We start from the raw sequence: 11,945 nt of genomic DNA on the forward strand, positions 1-11,945 counted from the left end.
AGTACCCAGGGAGTAAACTCATTTCCCGAACGATTTTTTAAATTATTTTTCACCACTAAAACGCATGAGACTTGTAGTTTTTAAAAATGTTTTCATTTTTGATGAGACGCTGAATAAAAGAAGTTTAATCGCCGGTAAACGAAAACCTGCGATTTCCCGTAAATCCTGGACTCGGACCGTATAGTCAAAAGTATACAAAGAATGTACCCAGGGAGTAAACTCATTTCCCAAACGATTTTTTAAATTTTTTTCTCACCACTAAAACGCATGAGACTTGTAGTTTTCAAAAATGTTTTCATTTTTGATGAGACGCTGAATAAAAGAAGTTTAATCGCCGGCAAACGAAAACCTGCGATTTCCCGTAAATCCCGTACTCGGCCGGTATAGTTAAAAGTATACAAGGAAAGTACCCAGGAAGTAAACTCATTTCCCGAACGATTTTTTAAATTTTTTTTTCACCACTAAAACGCATGAGACTTGTAGTTTTCAAAAATGTTTTCATTTTTGATAAGACGCTGAATAAACCCGCGATTTCCCGTAAATTCCGGACTCGGCCGGTATAGTTAAAAGTATACAAGGAAAGTACCCAGGAAGTAAACTCATTTCCCGAACGATTTTTTAAATTTTTTTCTCACCACTAAAACGCATGAGACTTGTAGTTTTCAAAAATGTTTTCATTTTTGATGAGACGCTGAATAAAAGAAGTTTAATCGCCGGCAAACGAAAACCTGCGATTTCCCGTAAATCCCGTACTCGGCCGGTATAGTTAAAAGTATACAAGGAAAGTACCCAGGAAGTAAACTCATTTCCCGAACGATTTTTTAAATTATTATTTCACCACTAAAGCCCATGAGACTTGTAGTTTTTAAAAATGTTTTCATTTTTGATGAGACGCTGAATAAAAGAAGTTTAATCGCCGGCAAACGAAAACCCGCAATTTCCCGTAAATCCCGGTCTCGGCCCGTATAGTCAAAAGTATACAAGGAAAGTACCCAGTGAGTAAACTCATTTCCCTAACGAATTTTTAAATTATTTTTTCACCACTAAAACGCATGAGACTTGTAGTTTTCAAAAATGTTTTCATTTTATATGAGACGCTGAATAAAAGAAGTTTAATCGCCGGCAAACGAAAACCTGCGATTTCCCGTAAATCCCGGACTCGGCCCGTATAGTCAAAAGTATACAAAGAGAGTACCCAGGGTGTAAACTCATTTCCCGAACGATTTTTTAAATTATTTTTTCACCACTAAAACGCATGAGACTTGTAGTTTTCAAAAATGTTTTCATTTTTGATGAGACGCTGAATAAAAGAAGTTTAATCGCCGGCAAACGAAAACCTGCGATTTCCCGTAAATCCCGTACTCGGCCGGTATAGTTAAAAGTATACAAGGAAAGTACCCAGGAAGTAAACTCATTTCCCGAACGATTTTATAAATTTTTTTTTCACCACTAAAACGCATGAGACTTGTAGTTTTCAAAAATGTTTTCATTTTTGATAAGACGCTGAATAAAAGAAGGTTAATCGCCGCCAAACGAAAACCCGCGATTTCCCGTAAATTCCGGACTCGGCCGGTATAGTTAAAAGTATACAAGGAAAGTACCCAGGAAGTAAACTCATTTCCCGAACGATTTTTTAAATTTTTTTCTCACCACTAAAACGCATGAGACTTGTAGTTTTCAAAAATGTTTTCATTTTTGATGAGACGCTGAATAAAAGAAGTTTAATCGCCGGCAAACGAAAACCTGCGATTTCCCGTAAATCCCGTACTCGGCCGGTATAGTTAAAAGTATACAAGGAAAGTACCCAGGAAGTAAACTCATTTCCCGAACGATTTTTTAAATTTTTTTTTCACCACTAAAACGCATGAGACTTGTAGTTTTCAAAAATGTTTTCATTTTTGATGAGACGCTGAATAAAAGAAGTTTTATCGCCGGCAAACGAAAACCTGCGATTTCCCGTAAATCCCGTACTCGGCCCGTATAGTCAAAAGTATACAAAGAAAGTAACCAGGGAGTAAACTCATTTCCCAAACGATTTTTTAAATTATTATTTCACCACTAAAGCCCATGAGACTTGTAGTTTTTAAAAATGTTTTCATTTTTGATGAGACGCTGAATAAAAGAAGTTTAATCGCCGGCAAACGAAAACCCGCAATTTCCCGTAAATCCCGGTCTCGGCCCGTATAGTCAAAAGTATACAAGGAAAGTACCCAGTGATTAAACTCATTTCCCTAACGAATTTTTAAATTATTTTTTCACCACTAAAACGCATGAGACTTGTAGTTTTCAAAAATGTTTTCATTTTATATGAGAGGCTGAATAAAAGAAGTTTAATCGCCGGCAAACGAAAACCTGCGATTTCCCGTAAATCCCGGACTCGGCCCGTATAGTCAAAAGTATACAAAGAGAGTACCCAGGGTGTAAACTCATTTCCCGAACGATTTTTTAAATTATTTTTTCACCACTAAAACGCATGAGTCTTGTAGTTTTCAAAAATGTTTTCATTTTTGATGAGACGCTGAATAAAAGAAGTTTAATCGCCGGAAAACGAAAACCTGCGATTTCCCGTAAATCCCGGACTCGGCCCGTATAGTCAAAAGTATACAAAGAGAGTACCCAGGGTGTAAACTCATTTCCCAAACGATTTTTTAAATTATTTTTTCACCACTAAAACGCATGAGACTTGTAGTTTTCAAAAATGTTTTCTTTTTTGATGAGACGCTTAATGAAAGAGGTTTAATCGCCGGAAAACGAAAACCCGCGATTTCCCGTAAATCCCGGGCTTGGCCCGTATAGTCGAATGTATATAAAGAAAGTACCCTGTGAGTAAACTCATTTCCAGAACGATTTTTTAAATTATTTTTTAACCACTAAAACGCATAAGACTTGTAGTTTTCAAAAATGTTTTCATTTTTGATGAGACGCTGAATAAAAGAAGTTTAATCGCCGTCAAACGAAAACCTGCGATTTCCCGTAAATCCCGGACTCGGCCCGTATAGTCAAAAGTATACAAAGAGAGTACCCAGGGTGTAAACTCATTTCCCGAACGATTTTTTAAATTATTTTTTCACCACTAAAACGCATGAGACTTGTAGTTTTCAAAAATGTTTTCATTTTTGATGAGACGCTTAATGAAAGAGGTTTAATCGCCGGAAAACGAAAACCCGCGATTTCCCGTAAATCCCGGGTTTGGCCCGTATAGTCGAATGTATACAAAGAAAGTACCCTGTGAGTAAACTCATTTCCAGAACGATTTTTTAAATTATTTTTTAACCACTAAAACGCATAAGACTTGTAGTTTTTAAAAATGTTTTCATTTTTGATGAGACGCTGAATAAAAGAAGTTTAATCGCCGGCAAACGAAAACCCGCGATTTCCCGTAAATCCCGGCTTGGCCCGTATAGTCAAAAGTATACAAAGAAAGTACCCAGGGATAAAAACTCATTTCCCGAACGATTTTTTAAATTATTTTTTCACCAATAAAACGCATGAGACTTGTAGTTTTCAAAAATGTTTTCATTTTTGATGAGAGGCTGAATAAAAGAAGTTTAATCGCCGGCAAACAAAAACCCGCGATTTCCCGTAAATCCCGGGCTTGGCCCGTATAGTCAAAAGTATACAAAGAAAGTACCCAGGGAGTAAACTCATTTCCCGAACGATTTTTTAAATTACTTTTTCACCACTAAAACGCATGAGACTTGTAGTTTTTAAAAATGTTTTCATTTTTGATGAGACGCTGAATAAAAGAAGTTTAATCGCCGGCAAACGAAAACCTGCGATTTCCCGTAAATCCTGGACTCGGCCCGTATAGTCAAAAGTATAAAAAAAAAATACCCAGGGAGTAAACTCATTTCCCAAACGATTTTTTAAATTATTATTTCACCACTAAAACGCATGAGACTTGTAGTATTCAAGAATGTTTTCATTTTTGATGAGACGCTGAATAAAAGCAATTTAATCGCCGGCAAACGAAAACCTGCGATTTCCCGTAGTAAATCCCGGACTCGGTCCGTATAGTCAAAAGTATACAAAGAAAGTACCCAGGGAGTAAACTCATTTCCCGAACGATTTTTTAAATTATTTTTCACCACTAAAACGCATGAGACTTGTAGTTTTTAAAAATGTTTTCATTTTTGATGAGACGCTGAATAAAAGAAGTTTAATCGCCGGTAAACGAAAACCTGCGATTTCCCGTAAATCCTGGACTCGGACCGTATAGTCAAAAGTATACAAAGAATGTACCCAGGGAGTAAACTCATTTCCCAAACGATTTTTTAAATTATTATTTCACCACTAAAGCCCATGAGACTTGTAGTTTTTAAAAATGTTTTCATTTTTGATGAGACGCTGAATAAAAGAAGGTTAATCGCCGGCAAACGAAAACCCGCGATTTCCCGTAAATTCCGGACTCGGCCGGTATAGTTAAAAGTATACAAGGAAAGTACCCAGGAAGTTAACTCATTTCCCGAACGATTTTTTAAATTTTTTTCTCACCACTAAAACGCATGAGACTTGTAGTTTTCAAAAATGTTTTCATTTTTGATGAGACGCTGAATAAAAGAAGTTTAATCGCCGGCAAACGAAAACCTGCGATTTCCCGTAAATCCCGTACTCGGCCGGTATAGTTAAAAGTATACAAGGAAAGTACCCAGGAAGTAAACTCATTTCCCGAACGATTTTTTAAATTTTTTTTTCACCACTAAAACGCATGAGACTTGTAGTTTTCAAAAATGTTTTCATTTTTGATAAGACGCTGAATAAAAGAAGGTTAATCGCCGGCAAACGAAAACCCGCGATTTCCCGTAAATTCCGGACTCGGCCGGTATAGTTAAAAGTATACAAGGAAAGTACCCAGGAAGTAAACTCATTTCCCGAACGATTTTTTAAATTTTTTTCTCACCACTAAAACGCATGAGACTTGTAGTTTTCAAAAATGTTTTCATTTTTGATGAGACGCTGAATAAAAGAAGTTTAATCGCCGGCAAACGAAAACCTGCGATTTCCCGTAAATCCCGTACTCGGCCGGTATAGTTAAAAGTATACAAGGAAAGTACCCAGGAAGTAAACTCATTTCCCGAACGATTTTTTAAATTTTTTTTTCACCACTAAAACGCATGAGACTTGTAGTTTTCAAAAATGTTTTCATTTTTGATGAGACGCTGAATAAAAGAAGTTTTATCGCCGGCAAACGAAAACCTGCGATTTCCCGTAAATCCCGTACTCGGCCCGTATAGTCAAAAGTATACAAAGAAAGTAACCAGGGAGTAAACTCATTTCCCAAACGATTTTTTAAATTATTATTTCACCACTAAAGCCCATGAGACTTGTAGTTTTTAAAAATGTTTTCATTTTTGATGAGACGCTGAATAAAAGAAGTTTAATCGCCGGCAAACGAAAACCCGCGATTTCCCGTAAATCCCGGGTTTGGCCCGTATAGTCGAATGTATACAAAGAAAGTACCCTGTGAGTAAACTCATTTCCAGAACGATTTTTTAAATTATTTTTTAACCACTAAAACGCATAAGACTTGTAGTTTTTAAAAATGTTTTCATTTTTGATGAGACGCTGAATAAAAGAAGTTTAATCGCCGGCAAACGAAAACCCGCGATTTCCCGTAAATCCCGGCTTGGCCCGTATAGTCAAAAGTATACAAAGAAAGTACCCAGGGATAAAAACTCATTTCCCGAACGATTTTTTAAATTATTTTTTCACCAATAAAACGCATGAGACTTGTAGTTTTCAAAAATGTTTTCATTTTTGATGAGAGGCTGAATAAAAGAAGTTTAATCGCCGGCAAACAAAAACCCGCGATTTCCCGTAAATCTCGGGCTTGGCCCGTATAGTCAAAAGTATACAAAGAAAGTACCCAGGGAGTAAACTCATTTCCCGAACGATTTTTTAAATTACTTTTTCACCACTAAAACGCATGAGACTTGTAGTTTTTAAAAATGTTTTCATTTTTGATGAGACGCTGAATAAAAGAAGTTTAATCGCCGGCAAACGAAAACCTGCGATTTCCCGTAAATCCTGGACTCGGCCCGTATAGTCAAAAGTATACAAAAAAAATACCCAGGGAGTAAACTCATTTCCCAAACGATTTTTTAAATTATTATTTCACCACTAAAACGCATGAGACTTGTAGTATTCAAGAATGTTTTCATTTTTGATGAGACGCTGAATAAAAGCAATTTAATCGCCGGCAAACGAAAACCTGCGATTTCCCGTAGTAAATCCCGGACTCGGTCCGTATAGTCAAAAGTATACAAAGAAAGTACCCAGGGAGTAAACTCATTTCCCGAACGATTTTTTAAATTATTTTTCACCACTAAAACGCATGAGACTTGTAGTTTTTAAAAATGTTTTCATTTTTGATGAGACGCTGAATAAAAGAAGTTTAATCGCCGGTAAACGAAAACCTGCGATTTCCCGTAAATCCTGGACTCGGACCGTATAGTCAAAAGTATACAAAGAATGTACCCAGGGAGTAAACTCATTTCCCAAACGATTTTTTAAATTATTATTTCACCACTAAAGCCCATGAGACTTGTAGTTTTTAAAAATGTTTTCATTTTTGATGAGACGCTGAATAAAAGAAGGTTAATCGCCGGCAAACGAAAACCCGCGATTTCCCGTAAATTCCGGACTCGGCCGGTATAGTTAAAAGTATACAAGGAAAGTACCCAGGAAGTTAACTCATTTCCCGAACGATTTTTTAAATTTTTTTCTCACCACTAAAACGCATGAGACTTGTAGTTTTCAAAAATGTTTTCATTTTTGATGAGACGCTGAATAAAAGAAGTTTAATCGCCGGCAAACGAAAACCTGCGATTTCCCGTAAATCCCGTACTCGGCCGGTATAGTTAAAAGTATACAAGGAAAGTACCCAGGAAGTAAACTCATTTCCCGAACGATTTTTTAAATTTTTTTTTCACCACTAAAACGCATGAGACTTGTAGTTTTCAAAAATGTTTTCATTTTTGATAAGACGCTGAATAAAAGAAGGTTAATCGCCGGCAAACGAAAACCCGCGATTTCCCGTAAATTCCGGACTCGGCCGGTATAGTTAAAAGTATACAAGGAAAGTACCCAGGAAGTAAACTCATTTCCCGAACGATTTTTTAAATTTTTTTCTCACCACTAAAACGCATGAGACTTGTAGTTTTCAAAAATGTTTTCATTTTTGATGAGACGCTGAATAAAAGAAGTTTAATCGCCGGCAAACGAAAACCTGCGATTTCCCGTAAATCCCGTACTCGGCCGGTATAGTTAAAAGTATACAAGGAAAGTACCCAGGAAGTAAACTCATTTCCCGAACGATTTTTTAAATTTTTTTTTCACCACTAAAACGCATGAGACTTGTAGTTTTTAAAAATGTTTTCATTTTTGATGAGACGCTGAATAAAAGAAGTTTAATCGCCGGCAAACGAAAACCTGCGATTTCCCGTAAATCCTGGACTCGGCCCGTATAGTCAAAAGTATACAAAAAAAATACCCAGGGAGTAAACTCATTTCCCAAACGATTTTTTAAATTATTATTTCACCACTAAAACGCATGAGACTTGTAGTATTCAAGAATGTTTTCATTTTTGATGAGACGCTGAATAAAAGCAATTTAATCGCCGGCAAACGAAAACCTGCGATTTCCCGTAGTAAATCCCGGACTCGGTCCGTATAGTCAAAAGTATACAAAGAAAGTACCCAGGGAGTAAACTCATTTCCCGAACGATTTTTTAAATTATTTTTCACCACTAAAACGCATGAGACTTGTAGTTTTTAAAAATGTTTTCATTTTTGATGAGACGCTGAATAAAAGAAGTTTAATCGCCGGTAAACGAAAACCTGCGATTTCCCGTAAATCCTGGACTCGGACCGTATAGTCAAAAGTATACAAAGAATGTACCCAGGGAGTAAACTCATTTCCCAAACGATTTTTTAAATTATTATTTCACCACTAAAGCCCATGAGACTTGTAGTTTTTAAAAATGTTTTCATTTTTGATGAGACGCTGAATAAAAGAAGGTTAATCGCCGGCAAACGAAAACCCGCGATTTCCCGTAAATTCCGGACTCGGCCGGTATAGTTAAAAGTATACAAGGAAAGTACCCAGGAAGTTAACTCATTTCCCGAACGATTTTTTAAATTTTTTTCTCACCACTAAAACGCATGAGACTTGTAGTTTTCAAAAATGTTTTCATTTTTGATGAGACGCTGAATAAAAGAAGTTTAATCGCCGGCAAACGAAAACCTGCGATTTCCCGTAAATCCCGTACTCGGCCGGTATAGTTAAAAGTATACAAGGAAAGTACCCAGGAAGTAAACTCATTTCCCGAACGATTTTTTAAATTTTTTTTTCACCACTAAAACGCATGAGACTTGTAGTTTTCAAAAATGTTTTCATTTTTGATAAGACGCTGAATAAAAGAAGGTTAATCGCCGGCAAACGAAAACCCGCGATTTCCCGTAAATTCCGGACTCGGCCGGTATAGTTAAAAGTATACAAGGAAAGTACCCAGGAAGTAAACTCATTTCCCGAACGATTTTTTAAATTTTTTTCTCACCACTAAAACGCATGAGACTTGTAGTTTTCAAAAATGTTTTCATTTTTGATGAGACGCTGAATAAAAGAAGTTTAATCGCCGGCAAACGAAAACCTGCGATTTCCCGTAAATCCCGTACTCGGCCGGTATAGTTAAAAGTATACAAGGAAAGTACCCAGGAAGTAAACTCATTTCCCGAACGATTTTTTAAATTTTTTTTTCACCACTAAAACGCATGAGACTTGTAGTTTTCAAAAATGTTTTCATTTTTGATGAGACGCTGAATAAAAGAAGTTTTATCGCCGGCAAACGAAAACCTGCGATTTCCCGTAAATCCCGTACTCGGCCCGTATAGTCAAAAGTATACAAAGAAAGTAACCAGGGAGTAAACTCATTTCCCAAACGATTTTTTAAATTATTATTTCACCACTAAAGCCCATGAGACTTGTAGTTTTTAAAAATGTTTTCATTTTTGATGAGACGCTGAATAAAAGAAGTTTAATCGCCGGCAAACGAAAACCCGCAATTTCCCGTAAATCCCGGTCTCGGCCCGTATAGTCAAAAGTATACAAGGAAAGTACCCAGTGAGTAAACTCATTTCCCTAACGAATTTTTAAATTATTTTTTCACCACTAAAACGCATGAGACTTGTAGTTTTCAAAAATGTTTTCATTTTATATGAGACGCTGAATAAAAGAAGTTTAATCGCCGGCAAACGAAAACCTGCGATTTCCCGTAAATCCCGGACTCGGCCCGTATAGTCAAAAGTATACAAAGAGAGTACCCAGGGTGTAAACTCATTTCCCGAACGATTTTTTAAATTATTTTTTCACCACTAAAACGCATGAGACTTGTAGTTTTCAAAAATGTTTTCATTTTTGATGAGACGCTGAATAAAAGAAGTTTAATCGCCGGAAAACGAAAACCTGCGATTTCCCGTAAATCCCGGACTCGGCCCGTATAGTCAAAAGTATACAAAGAGAGTACCCAGGGTGTAAACTCATTTCCCAAACGATTTTTTAAATTATTTTTTCACCACTAAAACGCATGAGACTTGTAGTTTTCAAAAATGTTTTCTTTTTTGATGAGACGCTTAATGAAAGAGGTTTAATCGCCGGAAAACGAAAACCCGCGATTTCCCGTAAATCCCGGGCTTGGCCCGTATAGTCGAATGTATATAAAGAAAGTACCCTGTGAGTAAACTCATTTCCAGAACGATTTTTTAAATTATTTTTTAACCACTAAAACGCATAAGACTTGTAGTTTTCAAAAATGTTTTCATTTTTGATGAGACGCTGAATAAAAGAAGTTTAATCGCCGTCAAACGAAAACCTGCGATTTCCCGTAAATCCCGGACTCGGCCCGTATAGTCAAAAGTATACAAAGAGAGTACCCAGGGTGTAAACTCATTTCCCGAACGATTTTTTAAATTATTTTTTCACCACTAAAACGCATGAGACTTGTAGTTTTCAAAAATGTTTTCATTTTTGATGAGACGCTTAATGAAAGAGGTTTAATCGCCGGAAAACGAAAACCCGCGATTTCCCGTAAATTCCGGACTCGGCCGGTATAGTTAAAAGTATACAAGGAAAGTACCCAGGAAGTTAACTCATTTCCCGAACGATTTTTTAAATTTTTTTCTCACCACTAAAACGCATGAGACTTGTAGTTTTCAAAAATGTTTTCATTTTTGATGAGACGCTGAATAAAAGAAGTTTAATCGCCGGCAAACGAAAACCTGCGATTTCCCGTAAATCCCGTACTCGGCCGGTATAGTTAAAAGTATACAAGGAAAGTACCCAGGAAGTAAACTCATTTCCCGAACGATTTTTTAAATTTTTTTTTCACCACTAAAACGCATGAGACTTGTAGTTTTCAAAAATGTTTTCATTTTTGATAAGACGCTGAATAAAAGAAGGTTAATCGCCGGCAAACGAAAACCCGCGATTTCCCGTAAATTCCGGACTCGGCCGGTATAGTTAAAAGTATACAAGGAAAGTACCCAGGAAGTAAACTCATTTCCCGAACGATTTTTTAAATTTTTTTCTCACCACTAAAACGCATGAGACTTGTAGTTTTCAAAAATGTTTTCATTTTTGATGAGACGCTGAATAAAAGAAGTTTAATCGCCGGCAAACGAAAACCTGCGATTTCCCGTAAATCCCGTACTCGGCCGGTATAGTTAAAAGTATACAAGGAAAGTACCCAGGAAGTAAACTCATTTCCCGAACGATTTTTTAAATTTTTTTTTCACCACTAAAACGCATGAGACTTGTAGTTTTCAAAAATATTTTCATTTTTGATGAGACGCTGAATAAAAGAAGTTTTATCGCCGGCAAACGAAAACCTGCGATTTCCCGTAAATCCCGTACTCGGCCCGTATAGTCAAAAGTATACAAAGAAAGTAACCAGGGAGTAAACTCATTTCCCAAACGATTTTTTAAATTATTATTTCACCACTAAAGCCCATGAGACTTGTAGTTTTTAAAAATGTTTTCATTTTTGATGAGACGCTGAATAAAAGAAGTTTAATCGCCGGCAAACGAAAACCCGCAATTTCCCGTAAATCCCGGTCTCGGCCCGTATAGTCAAAAGTATACAAGGAAAGTACCCAGTGAGTAAACTCATTTCCCTAACGAATTTTTAAATTATTTTTTCACCACTAAAACGCATGAGACTTGTAGTTTTCAAAAATGTTTTCATTTTATATGAGACGCTGAATAAAAGAAGTTTAATCGCCGGCAAACGAAAACCTGCGATTTCCCGTAAATCCCGGACTCGGCCCGTATAGTCAAAAGTATACAAAGAGAGTACCCAGGGTGTAAACTCATTTCCCGAACGATTTTTTAAATTATTTTTTCACCACTAAAACGCATGAGACTTGTAGTTTTCAAAAATGTTTTCATTTTTGATGAGACGCTGAATAAAAGAAGTTTAATCGCCGGAAAACGAAAACCTGCGATTTCCCGTAAATCCCGGACTCGGCCCGTATAGTCAAAAGTATACAAAGAGAGTACCCAGGGTGTAAACTCATTTCCCAAACGATTTTTTAAATTATTTTTTCACCACTAAAACGCATGAGACTTGTAGTTTTCAAAAATGTTTTCTTTTTTGATGAGACGCTTAATGAAAGAGGTTTAATCGCCGGAAAACGAAAACCCGCGATTTCCCGTAAATCCCGGGCTTGGCCCGTATAGTCGAATGTATATAAAGAAAGTACCCTGTGAGTAAACTCATTTCCAGAACGATTTTTTAAATTATTTTTTAACCACTAAAACGCATAAGACTTGTAGTTTTCAAAAATGTTTTCATTTTTGATGAGACGCTGAATAAAAGAAGTTTAATCGCCGTCAAACGAAAACCTGCGATTTCCCGTAAATCCCGGACTCGGCCCGTATAGTCAAAAGT

The 11,945-nt window shown here is 36.6% G+C and overlaps 1 long non-coding RNA gene across 2 annotated transcripts; it reads right to left on the reverse strand.

Annotated features, from left to right (window-relative positions):
- Window positions 1-21: 21 nt before the first annotated feature.
- Window positions 22-7,888, reverse strand: LOC130640701 (uncharacterized). Of its 2 annotated transcripts, XR_008982383.1 has the most exons (4): window positions 7,635-7,888; window positions 6,212-6,416; window positions 3,977-4,181; window positions 22-146 (listed from the first exon to the last, which is right to left on the reverse strand). It is a non-coding gene; the product is annotated as an uncharacterized LOC130640701 (long non-coding RNA). The 2 variants fall into 2 exon arrangements; XR_008982382.1 differs by lacking the exon at window positions 22-146 and having other exon boundaries at window positions 3,853-4,181; window positions 7,635-7,887.
- Window positions 7,889-11,945: the final 4,057 nt, after the last annotated feature.

This window comes from Hydractinia symbiolongicarpus, chromosome 4, assembly GCF_029227915.1.
Source record: "Hydractinia symbiolongicarpus strain clone_291-10 chromosome 4, HSymV2.1, whole genome shotgun sequence".
Taxonomy (NCBI): domain Eukaryota; kingdom Metazoa; phylum Cnidaria; class Hydrozoa; order Anthoathecata; family Hydractiniidae; genus Hydractinia; species Hydractinia symbiolongicarpus.